This window comes from Peromyscus leucopus, chromosome 4 (genome assembly GCF_004664715.2).
Source record: "Peromyscus leucopus breed LL Stock chromosome 4, UCI_PerLeu_2.1, whole genome shotgun sequence".
NCBI lineage: Eukaryota > Metazoa > Chordata > Mammalia > Rodentia > Cricetidae > Peromyscus > Peromyscus leucopus.
In genome coordinates, this window is record NC_051066.1 from 116,556,024 (window position 1) to 116,570,107 (window position 14,084).

Here is a 14,084-nt window from a genome sequence, read left to right on the forward strand (position 1 = left end):
TGTAACTCACAAGTTAAGTAATAGGTAGGTCACAGGGTCTGGGGAAGGTGTATTGCAGTCCAGCAGTGTTCTCCAGAGCTCTGCACAGTACACCTCCACCATTCAGCGTCCCGGCACAGAGCGAGCACACAGAGAGAGCTCTGTCCCATCCAGCTCTCGGGTCTCGAGGGCACCTCCCCTGGCCCCGCCTCGTAGGCGTGACAGTTGCCAGAGTCTCAATGGGGGTTGGAACTTCCAGATCCAAGCTGGAATGGTTACCACTACAGGAGATCTTTCCATTTTCTGATATTTTCTTCAATTTCTTCAGAGACTTAAAATTCTTATCATACAGGTTCTTCAATTGCTTGGTTAGAGTTAGCCTAAGGCATTTTATATTATTTGTGGCTATTGTAAAGGGTGATGTTTCTCTGATTTCTTTCTCGGCCCTTTTATCATTTGTTTATAGAAGAGCTACTGATGTTTTGAGTTAATCTTGTATCCTACCACATTACTGAAGGAGTTTATCGGCTGTTTGGAGTTCCCTGGTAGAATTTTTGGGGTCATTTATATACAATATCATATTGTCTGCAAATAGTGAAAGTTTGATTTCTTCCTTTCCAATTTCTATCCCTTTGATCTCCTTATGCTGTCTTAGTGCTCTAGCCATAATTCAAGTACTATATTGAGTAAATGAGGGGATAGTGGACAGCTTTGTCTTGTTCCTGATTCTAGTGGATTCACTTCGAGTTTCTCTCCATCTAATTTGATGTTGGCTGTCAGCTTGCTGTAAATTACCTTTATTATGTTTAGGTATGTTCCTTTTATTCCTGATCTCTCTGGGACATTTTTCATGAAGGTGTGTTGGATTTTGTCAAAGGCTTTTTCAGCATCTAATGAGATGATCATGTGGATTTCTCTTTCAATTTTTTTATATGATGTATTACATTGACATATTTTCATATGTTGAACCATCCTTGCATCCCTGGGATGAAGCCTACTCCTTGATCATGGTGGATTATTTTTTGATGTGTTCTTGGATTCAGTTTGCCAAGATTTTATTGAGTATTTTTGCATCATTGTTCATGAGGGAGATTGGTCTGTAATTCTCTTTCTTTGTTGCATCTTTGTGTGGTTTGGGTATCAGGGTAACCTGAGCCTCACCAAAAGAGTTTGGTAGTGTTCCTTCTGTTTTTATTGTGTAGAACAATTTAAAGACTATTGTTATTAACTCTTCTTGGAAAATCTGGTAGAATTCTGCACAGAAACCATCTGGTCCTGGGCCTTTTTTGGTTGGGAGACTTTTAATGACTGTTTCCCTTTCCTTAGGGGTTATTGGTCTATTTAAATAGTATATCTGGTCTTGATAACTGGCCTTAACTTTGGTATGTGGTGCCTATACAGAAAATTGTTTACTTCTTTCAGATTTTCCAATTTTGTGGAGTACAAGTTTTTGAAGTTTGACCTGATGATTCTCTGGATATCCTCATGTCTGTTGTTATTTCTCCATTTTCATTTCTGATTTGGATGCTTGTGCTCTCTCTCTGCCTTTTGGTTAATGTGGATAAGAGCTTGTCTATCTTGTTCATTTTTTTCAAAGAACCAAGTCTTTGTTTCATTGATTCTTTGTATTGTTCTCTTTGTTTCTATTTCATTGATTTCAGCTATCGATTTGATTATTTCCTGGTGTTGCTTCCTCATGGGTGACTTTGCTTCTTTTTCTTCTAGAGCTTTCAGTTGTGCTGTTAAGTCACTAGTGTGAGATTTCTCCAGCTCCTTTATGTGGCCATTTAGTGCTATGAATTTTCCTCTTAGCACTGCTTTCATAGTGTCCCATAAGTTTGGGTATGTAGTACATTCATTTTCATTGAATTCTAGGAAATCTTTAATTTCTTTCTTTATTTCTTGCTTGACCCATTGTTGATTCATTTGGGCATTATTCAGTTTCCATGAGATTGTAGGGTTTCTGTAATTTTTGTTGTTGTTGAAATCTAGCATTAAGCCATGGTGGTCTGATAAAATACAGGAGGTTATTCCAATTTTTTGTATCTGTTGAGATTTGCTTTGTGACCTGCCGCAGACCACCCAGAGGGAGACCACCACTGTGGGAGAACCAGGGAGAAGGCTCGAGGAGAAGTCAGGAATCGGCGAGGAAATGACAGACAGACACACAATGGATTGTTGTGCTGCTGCAGATTTAGTTCTGCAAAATCAGTGCTTATATTCTTTTACAATCAAGGAACTTGGCAGGGGATTACATCAGACTGTTAAATTTTACAATTACACAGAATCAGCAAACTTTTACAATTACACAGAATCAGCAAAAAACAATAGCAAAGTATATCAGTATCTATTTCTGTGTAGACAATAACAAAGTACATCAGTATCTATTTCTGTGTATCACTTCCGCAGCTTGGAGTTCATTGTGGTTGTTGCTTAAGGGCATGATCTCAGAATTTTGTGAAATCTGTCTCGCGCCAAAGACCACATCTGTGAGGACCAGACTTTTACCAGCCAAGGTTTAACTCACCCTCTATATACTTTTTGTATAATTTCATTTATTTCTTCCTCACTATTATACACTCATCTATCTTTCTAATTGTCATACTCTTCTATACTAATACCTTAGGGCTGGCTTCATATTTTCTATGATCTGCTGACTTTCTTCCTTACTATAAAGGCACCAAGGCTTTCTAGTCCTGGCTAGCCTTTCCATAAAAGGCAAATCACTCCAAAGTTGTTTCTTTCCTTCATGATTCACTCCCCTCGACACAGAAAAGACATACAGAGAAAAAGCATGATTAGTGCAAACAAGGACTGTCGCCCTGAGATCCTCAGGTTGCATGACGACCGTTGATTGTGGGGAAACTGCCTGAGGTCCCGCTCCAGGAAGCTTCAACCTCAGCCCTTCAGCTGCCAGACTCCAGCACAGCGGCATGCTTTGCTACAGCTACACAGGTGTCACAGCTGTGGGTGTAGCAGTGACCCAGCTTGTGGTCAGTTTTAGAGAAGGTTCCATGGGGTGCTGAGAAGATGATATGTTCTTTTCTGTTAGGGTGGAATGTTCCATAAATATCTATTAAGTCCATTTGAGTCATAAATTTTGTTAGATCCCTTATTTCTCTTTTAAGTTGCAGTCTGGCAGATCTATCCAGTGGTGAGAGTGGGGTGTTGAACTCTCCCACTACTAGTGTATGGGGTTTGATGTGTGATTTAAACTTTAGTAATATTTCTTTTACAAATGTGGGTGTCCTTGTATTGGGGGCACAAATGTTCAGAATTGAGACTTCATCTTGGTGGTTTTCCCTGTGGTAAATATGTAATGTCCTTCCCGATCTCTTTCAATTGATTTTGGTTTGAAATCTATTTTATTAGGTATTAGGATAGCTACACCAGCTTGCTTCTTAAAACTATTTGATTGGAAAGTCTTTTCCCAGCCTTTTTTCTCTAAGGTAATGTCTGTTTTTAAAATTGAGGTGTGTTTCTTGTATGCAGCAGAAGGATGGATCCTGTTTCTGTATCCATTCTGTCAGCCTGTGTCTCTTTATAGGTGAATCAAGTTCATTGATATTAATGGATATTAATGACTAGTGACTGTTAATTCCTGGTATTTTTGTTGGTGGTGTTGTGTTTCTCTTCTTTTCTATTTGTTGGTGTGGAACTCTCTATTGCCTGTGTTTTCAAGGGTATATCTAACTTCCTTCAGTTGGATTTTTTCCTTCTATTGTTTTCTGTGGGGCTGGATTTGTGGATAGGTATTGTTTACATCTGGTTTTATCATGGAATATTTTGTTTACTCTGTCTATGGTGATTGAGATTTTTGCTGGATATAATAGTCTGGGTTGGCATCCATGGTCTCTTAGTGTCTGTTTAAGTCTGTCCAGGACCTTCAGAGTTCCATTGAGAAGTCAGGTGTTATTCTGATGGGTCTGCCTTTATAAGTTACTTGGCCTTTTTCCTTTGCAGCTCTGTAGCTGGAGAGTTTTCTCTCCGGGTCCCACCAAGCTCTGGCAGTCCACTTATAAAATAAACACACAGACACTTATATTATTTAAACTTTTTGGCCTAATGGCTCAGGCTTCTAGCTATCTAGTTCTTACATCTTTAATTAATCCATTTCTATAAATCTATACCTTGCCACGTGGCCCGTGACTTACCGGCAGCTTCATGTGCTTCTTGTCTTGGTGGCAGCTGGCAGTGTCTCCCTCCACCTTCCTGTTCTCTCAGTTCTCCTCTCTGTTAGTCCTGCCTACACTTCCTGCCTGGCTACTGGCCAATCAGTATTTTATTTATTGACCAATCAAAGCAACACATTTGACATACAGACCATCCCACAGCACAGCTCTTAATAATTTTTCTTTATTCTGTATGTTTAGTGGTTTGATTATTATGTGGCAAGGGGACATTTTTTGGGATTCAGTCTATTTGGTGTTCTGTAAGCTTCCTGTACCTTCATAGGCATTTCCTTCTTTAAGGTGGGAAAGTTTTCTTCTATGATTTTGTTGAAGATATTTTCTGTGCCTTTGAGTTGGCATTCTTCTCCTTCTTCTATCCCTGTTATTCTTAGGTTTGGTCTTTTCATGGTGTCCCAAATTTTCTGAACATTTTGTGTTACAAGTCTTTTGGCTTTAGTGTTTTCTTTGACTGGTGAATCTATTTCCTCTATTGTATCTTCAATGCCAGAGATCTGTTCTTCCATCTCTTACATTCTGTTGCTTTTGCTTGCATCTTTAGTTCCTGTTTATTTACTCAGATTTTCCATTTCCAGCATTCCTTCATTTTGTGTCTTCTTTATTGCCTCTATTTCAGTTTTCAAATCTTGGACTGCTTCATTCAACTTTTTCATTGCTCTTTCTTGGCTTTCTTTAAGGGATTTATTGATTTCTTCCATTTTTTTGTTTGTCTTTTCTTTCATTTCTTTAAGGGAAAATTTCATTTCCTCTTTAAAGGTCTCTATCAATCAGGGCTGAAATCAATGAACTAGAAACAAAATATGCAAAGAATCAATGAAATGAAGAGTTGGTTCCTTGAAAAGATAAACAGACAAATGATAAGCTAAACTAATCAAAATAACTGAAATCTCCTAACCAATATAATGAGAATTGAAAAGAGATATTAAAACAGCATTGCCTAGTTCGGTCCCATGCAGGTTCCCCAGCTGTCAATCTAGAGTCAGTGAGCTCCAACTAGCTTGGGTGAGCTGTCTCTGTAGGTTTTCCCACCATGATCTTGACCCCTTTGCTCATATACTCCCTCCTCCCTGTCTTTGACTGGACTTTCAGAGTCTTAGCTGGGTTCATCTTGATAGAGGGAGCCATTATGGGGTCAGGGAGAAACCTGGTGCTAGGGAAATTCCCAGGAATCCACAAGGACGACCCCAGCTTAGACTACTAATGATAGTGGAGAGGGTACCTGAATTGGCCTACCCTGGTAATCAGATTGGTGAAGACCCTAATTGTCATCATAGATCCTTCATCCAGTAACTGATGGAAGCAGATGCAGAGATCCACAACCAAGCACCAGGTCGAGCTCTGGGAGTCCAGCTGAAGAGAAGGAAGAGGGATTATATGAGCAAGGGGGGTCAAGATCATGATGGGAAAAATCTACAGAAACAACTGAACCAAGATAGTAGGAACTCACAAACTATGGACCAACAGCTGTGGAACCTGCATGGGACTGGACTAGGCCCTCTGCATAGGGGGGCAATTGTGTAGTTTGGTCTGTTTGAGGGGCCCCTGGCAGTGGCATCAGGATCTATCCCTGGTGCATGAGCTGGCTTTCTTGAGCCCATCATCTGTCTTGCTTACTCTTGATGCAGGGGGAGGGGCTGAGATCTGCCTCTACTGAATGTACCAGGCTTTGCTGACTCCTCATGGGAGGCCTTACAATTTTGGAGGAGGAGATGGGAAGTGGGGGAGAGATGCTGAGGGGAGCAGGAAGAGTAACGAGAGGGACATCTGTGGTTGGTAGGTAAAATTATTAAAAATTTAAATAAATAGAAAAAGGTATCTCTTTCCTTGCTCTCCTTCTCTGTTCCCCCACCCCCAGCTCAACTACCTAGTTCCCTTATGTTCTCTTGCCACCTTCCCTTACCTCTCCCCATGCTCACTATTTACTCAGGAGATCTTATCTATGCCCCTTCGCACAATGATCCATGTACATCTCTATTAGGGTCCTCCTTGTTACCTAGTTTCTCTGGGGTTTCTGAACTAGGCCCTCTTAATGTGGGTTACAGTTGTGTGGCTTGGGCAGTTTGTGGGACTACTGGCAGTAGAACAAGGATTTATCCATGGTGCATGAACTGGCTTTTTGGAGTCCATTCCCTATGCCTTGGGATACATTGATACAGGGGGAGCGGGATTAGTCCTGCCTCAACTCAACATGCCAGACTTTGTTAACTCCCCATGGGAAGCCTTTCCCTCTCTGAGGAATGGATAAGGGATGGAGTGGGGGAAGTTGGGGGGTGAAAGAGAGGAGGGGAGGGAGGAGGAACTGTGGTCGGTATGGCAAATGGAAAAAAATCTTTAAATTAAAAAAATTAAAACTTAGAAATCATTGCATGCAATTTCCAAAGAATTAATAAAAATCAGGAAATATTAACATTAAAAATTAAATCTGAAAGAAAATAAAAATGAATGAAAAAATTAAAGAAAGAATAAAAGAGCTCAAAAAACATGTTCTGTGTGCCAGGACCTCAGCAGAAAAATCTCTATACTGGGAAACTCCAGGGCAAACACAAAGCAGTGGCAATAGAATGTCTTAGGGTCAGTAATCATGTCATACTGTCGTTTTCAGCTGTGATCTCACATGGTACTTAAAGATTTTTAAAAGAATTTCTACAACATCATATCATAAAAAGTAAAAAACAAAATTAGAAAGACTCTCCCAACTAAAAACACCCAGGCCAGAGAGATTCAACACAGAATTCCACCAGACTTTCAAAGAAGAATTAACACTAATACTCCTCAAGTTGTTCTATAAAACAGAAAAAGAAGGAACACTTCCAAATTTGTTTGACTAAGTCAGCATTTCCCTGATACCAAAACCAGTCAAAAACCCAACAAAAAAATAGAAGTATATAGGCCAATCTCTCAGATGAAAATAAACACAAAAATTTCCATTAAAATATTTGCAAGCCAAATTCAAGACCACATCCAAAAGATAATTTGACTTCATCCCAGAGAAGCAGGCATGGTTTGATACATGTAAACCAGTAGATTTAATCCACCACAGAGCTCAAGGAGAGAAGCCTCATGAGCAGGTCATTAGATGCCGAAAATGCCTTTAAGAAAATCCAACATCTCTTCATGACAGAAGTCCTCGAGAATCTAGGGATAGAGGGTTGATATTTCAACCTAATAAAGACAATATATAAGTCCCCTGTCAACTGGTCTGAGGTCACAATTGTAATTAAAACAAAGATTATGTGAATGTTAAGTTTATATTTGTAAAGTCAAGGTTTTGTACAAAACTTCTGCCTTTCCTATTTGATAGCTACAGAATTACACTAGCATTATAGGCAGGGTGGTAATCCTACAGATGTTGCAACTGGGTTAAGGGAAAATTATTTGTTAATATACTTTGTAAGAATACACTCACATATGCAGCATACACCACACCACCACACACACACACACACACACACACACACACACACACTACAAGCCCACAACAAACATCATGATAAATGGAGAAAAACTGAAATCATTTCTGCTAAAATCAAGAACAAGACAAGAATGTCCATTCTTTCTATTCTTCTTCAATAAAGTACTTGAAGTCCTTGGTGGAGCAATGAAACAAGGCGATAAAGGGATACATATAGGAAAGATAGAAGTCTAATACACCTATTTGAAGATATGATTCTACACATAAAAGATCCCAAAGACTCCACAGGGAAACTAGAGCTGAAAATACATCCAGCAATGTTGTAGGATACAAAATTAAAAAAACAACATCTCTAGTTTTCCTGTATATAGATGAAAATCATATCAAGAAACCATAAAAACAATCCATTCACAATAGGATCAAAAATAACTTGGAATAAATCTAATCAAGGAAGATAAAGACTTGTACAATGAAAACTTTACACACTGAAGAAAGAAATGAAAGACAAAACCAAAATCTGGAAAGACCTCTCATGCTCATAGTCTAGTAAGATTAATAGGGTGAAAATGTCCATCCTACTAAAAGTAATCTATGTATTCAATGCAATCAGGCAGGCCCAGAAGACGGCGGATGAAACACAGTTGCAATAAAGACCAGAAACTGAGCTATTACCCACTGAAGAGCTGGTGAAAACAAGCTCTTAATCAAGAGCATGGAACAGGGGTGCCTTTAATCCCAACACCCTTGGAAGAAGTTATCTCCGTGGGACAGAACCAGAACGAATCTGAACACTCCGTCTGAGGCCAACCCAGGGCCCAGCTGCTGATCCTGCAAAACCCAACAACTTGGAGGTTTTGGTGAGACTACCTGCTCAGCTGAACTCCATCCGGGAGAGGATTCCAATCCCTACAGTTTGAAGTCTGAAGAAACAAGATCACTGAGGAGTTGACAAATGAACAAAATGTGACCTGGGAACACAAAAGAAAGCGCTGGCCAACAACCAAACCAGATCACCAGAATAATAAGTATATACTTCAATGACTGAGATCAGCTGCTCTTGAAGAAACAGCCCAATAGCACCAATTTAACCAAGAACACCTAGTAAACCAAGACTAAAAATTAGAACAAGAGAGGCACTCTCAGACACAGACACCACCTGCACGGAGCAAAGGAAGTGATGAGTAGACGCCAGTGCAAAAATACAGGCAACAACATACAGACCTATATGGCAACATCAGAACCTAGTGATTCTACACCTGCAAGACCTGAACATACCAAGACAGAAGAAACAGAAGAATTCAATCCTAAAAATGACTTTAAGAAGATGATAGAGGCCCTTAAAGAAGAAATAAAAAATTCCCTTAAAGGAGAAATAAAACATTCCCTTGAAGAGGAAATGAAAAACACCATTAAAGAGGAAATAAAAACTTCCCTTAAAGAGGAAATGAAAAACTCCATTAAAGAGGAAATAAAAAAACTCCCTTAAAGAAATGGAAGAAAAAACAACAAAAAATTTTGTAAGAAATCAAAGAAAGCCAACAAAAAACAATTAAACGAATGAAAGAAACTTTCCAAGATCTGACAAATGAATTTGAGACAATAAAGAAAACACATGCTGAGAGAATGCTGGAAATAGAAATCCTGACTAAACGAACAGGAACTACAGAGATAAGCATAACCAACCATTGCAAGAGATGGAACAGAGAATCTCTGACACTGAAGACACAATAGAGAAAATAGATTCGTCAAAGAAAACACTAAAGACAAAAAAGTCGTAACATAAAACGTCTAAGAAATTTGGGACACCATGAAAAGACCAAAACTAAGAATAATAGGGAATGAAGAAGGAGAAGAATACCAAGTCAAAGGCACAGAAAATATATTCAACAAAATCATAGAAAACTTTCCTAACCTAAAGAAAGAAATACCTATGAAGATACAAGAAGCTTACAGAACACCAAATAGGCTGGATCCAAAGAAAAATTCCTCTTGCCACATAATAATCAAAACACTAAACACACACACAGAACAAAGAAAAAATATTAAGACCCACAAAGGAAAAAGACCAAGTAACATATAAAGGCAAACTCATCAGAATAACACCAGACTTCTCAATAGAGACTATGAAAGCTAGAAGGTCATGGAAAAATCTTATGCAGACATTAAGAGACCACAGATGCCAACCCAGACTATTATACCCAGCAAAACTCTCAATCACCATAGGTGGAGTAATCAAAATATTCAAGGATAAAGCCAGATTTAATCAATACCTGTCCACAAACCCAGCCCTACAGAAAGCACTAGAAGGGAAAATCCAACCCAAAGAAGTTAAACACATCCATGAAAAATCAAGCAATAGATAATCCCACACCAACATACACCAAAGAAGGACAACACAACACAACCACAAAAAATAACAGGAATTAACAATCACTGGTCATTAATATCCATCAATATCCATGGTCTCACCTCACCTATAAAAAGACACAGGCTAACAGAATGGATAAGAAAACAGGACCCATCCATCTGCTGAATACAAGAAACACACCTTAACTTCAAAGACAGACACTACCTCCGAGTAAAGGGCTCAGAAAAAGCTTTCCAAGCAAATGAACCTAAGAAACAAGCTGGTGTAGCTATCCTAATATCTAATAAAAGTAGATTTCAAACTAAAATCAATCAAAAGAGATCAGGATGGACATTACATATTGATCACAGGAAAAATCCACCAAGATGAAGTCTCGATTCCAAACAGTTATGCTCCAAATACAAAAGCACACACATTCATAAAAGAAACACTACTAAATTTAAAATGCACATCAAACCCCATACATTAGCACTGGGAGATTTTAACACACCACTCTCATCAAAAGACAGATCTACCAGACTGAAACTTAACAAAGAAATAAAGGACCCAACAGATGTTATGACTCAAATGGACTTAATAGGTATCTACAGAACATTCCATCCTAACACAAGAGAATATACCTTCTTCTCAGCACCCCATGGAACCTTCTCAAAAATTGACCACAGGCTTGGCCACATAAACAAATCTCAACAAATACAAAAAAAATTGGAATAATCTCCTGTATCTTATTAGACCACAATGTCTTAAAGTTAGACCTCAACAACAACAAAAATTATAGAAAACCCACAGACTCATGAAAACTGAATAATGCCCACCTGAAACATCAATGGGTCAAGGAAGAAATAAAGAAAGAAATTAAAGATTCCCTAGAATTCAATGAAAATCAAAGTACAACATACCCAAACTAAGAGACAAGGACTCCAACGTACAGTATGGCTTGTTAAGGAAGGGAATGGCTCAGTTGCATTTAGCCTACTGGCTATGGGTGAGATAGAACCTCTGTTGGTCTTTTCTGTATCAAACACACAGATTGCAAGCCCAGTGCCAGTTTGAGATCTTTGGCAGCAATTAACCATGCAGCTCACACATGATTGAGCCGGTATGATAATGAGTATTCAGAGGGTAATACCTGGGGGGCACTCAACCTCTTAAGACAGAGCACCTGTGTGGCCTGGGCAGGCGTCTCCATGATGCGTAAGGTGACCTGCTGACATCCCATGCAACCCAAGTCAGAAGCTCATTTTTTAATAAAAGGGGGACCTGCAGGGCCCTGGCCCCCGTTTTGGGTAACTGTTGCCTTGCTTGGGACCTTGACCTTGATATCCTCCCAATGCTAATTCCCTGCCAGATTCCACCATCCTGACTGCTTAAGGGAAGTTCCTTGTGTGTGTATCCTAAATAAAGGGCGTTAACAGCTTAGGTGAAAGATTGTAAAACATCAGTAGGGAACTTCTAACCTCTGGGGTCCTCCCATTGTGCTGTAAGCCTGTATTTAACCTCCTACCCCCTTCAAAAATGACATTCAACATTTAAAATTAATATATATATATTAATAATAATTATATATATATAATTGAATGAATACTGCAAATGTAATCTATGAATACCACAAATGTGATTAATATCATGAGTGTAAGTAATGAATATCATGAGTGATGAGTGTAACTTAAAAAATAAATAAATAAAAAATTTACAAAACAATAATGTTACCGTTGAATGAGGGCTTGGAACCAGGAGCTAACTGACTGGAATTAGCCATAGAGAAGCCAGGAATACAGATAGGGAAGTTGGACAGGAAGGAGGAGGGAGGGACTTGGAAATCAAGAGCTCTCTTTGACCTGGGACATGTGGATAGAAGGTGTGCTGGCTGGGTCTCCAGTAAGAAAGGGAAGGTCAGCTGGTCACTCCTCCTGTGCTTCTTTGTGGTAATATTGTGTTCCCCAAAATATTGTGCACCCTAATAAACTTATCTGGGGTCAGAGACAGAACAGCCACTAGATACAAAGGCTGGAAAATGGTGGCACACACACCTTTAATCCTAGCACTCCAGAGGTAGAAATCCCTCTGGATCTCTGTGAGTTCAAGGCCACATTGGAAAGAGCCAGGCATGATGACACATACCTTTAATCCCAAGAAATGAGCCTTTCATCCCAGGGAGTGTTGGCAGAAAGGAAAGATATATAAGGCATGAGGACCAGAAACTAGAAGCATTTGGCTGGTGAAGCTTTCAGGCTTTGGAGCAGCACATTTCAGCTGAGATTCATTCTGGATGAGGACTCAGAGGCTTCCATTCTGAGGAAACAGGACCAGCTGAGGAATTGGCAAGGTGAGATAGCTGTGGCTTGTTCTGCATCTGATCTACCAGCATTCACCCCAATAACTGGCCTCAGGTTTGATTTTATTAATAAGACTCTTTAAGATTCATGCTACACTTCTTTGATCTATAAGGTTTTGACCCAATATCTGAGTCTCTAGTTTTCATTGGTAATGGACCCATTTAGCAAAACACAACATTCTCTTGTCATTTCAAGTTCTTTGTGCTTAGGGTAATACAGTTTTTATAATCATTTATTCATTCAACAAAATATCATAAGTACTCACTATGTGTTTTACTATCTTTAAAATGTTGAAGGTTATTTAAATCATCTTAATTTTCCAGGAAGTATATACTTTTCCCTATTTGCCTGGTCTTTACTCGTATGTTTAAACATTTTGTTTTCATTAAGCTATATTTAACTACATTTTATGTTTCCTATCTAATAATTCTAATGTATAATGATCCACTAGCCTCAATTATCTGTTGTCTTTTTCAGTCTTGTTACTTAATTAGGTAAGAATTTTCTTATATATAACATGATCATTTCTCAGAAAAATTTCAATGGAATGTTTGAGGGCTGAGAGAAAGGACATTCCTCTAAAAGATTTTAGTTTTCTTCTGTGAGTGTGGAATCTATATGAATTGAATTCTTGGTTTGAGGTTTTGTGGCACAATTAAGTTAGTGTGAATTAGACTTACTCTTATGTACCTCTTTGTGGTTATGAATTCTGAAGATTTATCTTTGTACTCACCAACAAGGTTGATACTAGCAAGTTTACGTGTAGTTCTCCAGGCTTCTCTATTGGGGTTGGATTGTCCATGAGGATTTAATTCTTAGTTTGCCTTATGCTGGGGTAAATTTTCCTGTCCTAGTCTTATGTGGGATCTTCTCTTGGGCTTTTAAGACCTTGAATTTCCCCATGATTCTGAGAGTTACCTCAATCTCACCCATTCTCTTGGAAGCAAGTCAATTGAAGTTCTCAGATTTTACCATCATTCATTGCTTAGCCTAAATATTCTTTTAATTGTTTTGTCAGTATGCAGGTATCTGTGGAGACTTAAGGTTGTTTTTTAGTATTTTTATGTTTTGCATTTGAAGGTTTATCCAGGTCATCTAATTCTCTATCAAGACCATTCTTCTTTTTTAATCCATAAGGGAACTGTTGGTTTTAGACTGCATCACCATAAGCTTCATCTTGTTAGAAGTCTCACTCTGAAATATCCACCCTTAATTATTTTCATCAAGAAAGATCTCATTAAAGAGAGATTAATTGATTTAACTCATCCTGTTCTCTGACAATAATTCAATAGACACAAATACATTAATAAGTATTGATTTATTGGCTAAATATCAAATTACCTGACATTGTTATTCAGCAAACAGGAGTATCATAAACTCATACTATCAAACGTTTTTATAGACTCATATGAAGACAAATATCAGATTTCAGAAGCTTTCTGGTTGTAGCAACGCCCCGTTACTACCCATTCACCATGACCGAGCAGAGGCTGAGGATTAAAAACAGAGACAAGACAGCGGGTCTTTCCTCTCAGTAGAATGCCCCCTATTGATGGAGGGAGGAGACCTTAAATACAGACTTACAATACAGTGGAAGAACCTGGGAGGGCAAAAGTTTGCTACGGATGTTTTACATTCTAGCACTACATCAACATGCAGGATACACAAACAAGGAACCTGCAGTAAGCTGTTTAGGAGGAATGAAACCGGCAGGGAATTAGCATAAGGAGGACATCTGATCAAGGTCAGCAGGCAAGGCAACAGCTCCCCAAAACCGGGGCCAGGGCACAACAGGTCCC

At 38.8% G+C, this 14,084-nt stretch overlaps 1 protein-coding gene across 1 annotated transcript in view; it reads left to right on the forward strand.

Annotated features, from left to right (window-relative positions):
- LOC114688130 (ESF1 homolog) overlaps positions 1–14,084 on the forward strand; it is a 60,132-nt gene that overhangs the window by 16,606 nt on the left and 29,442 nt on the right.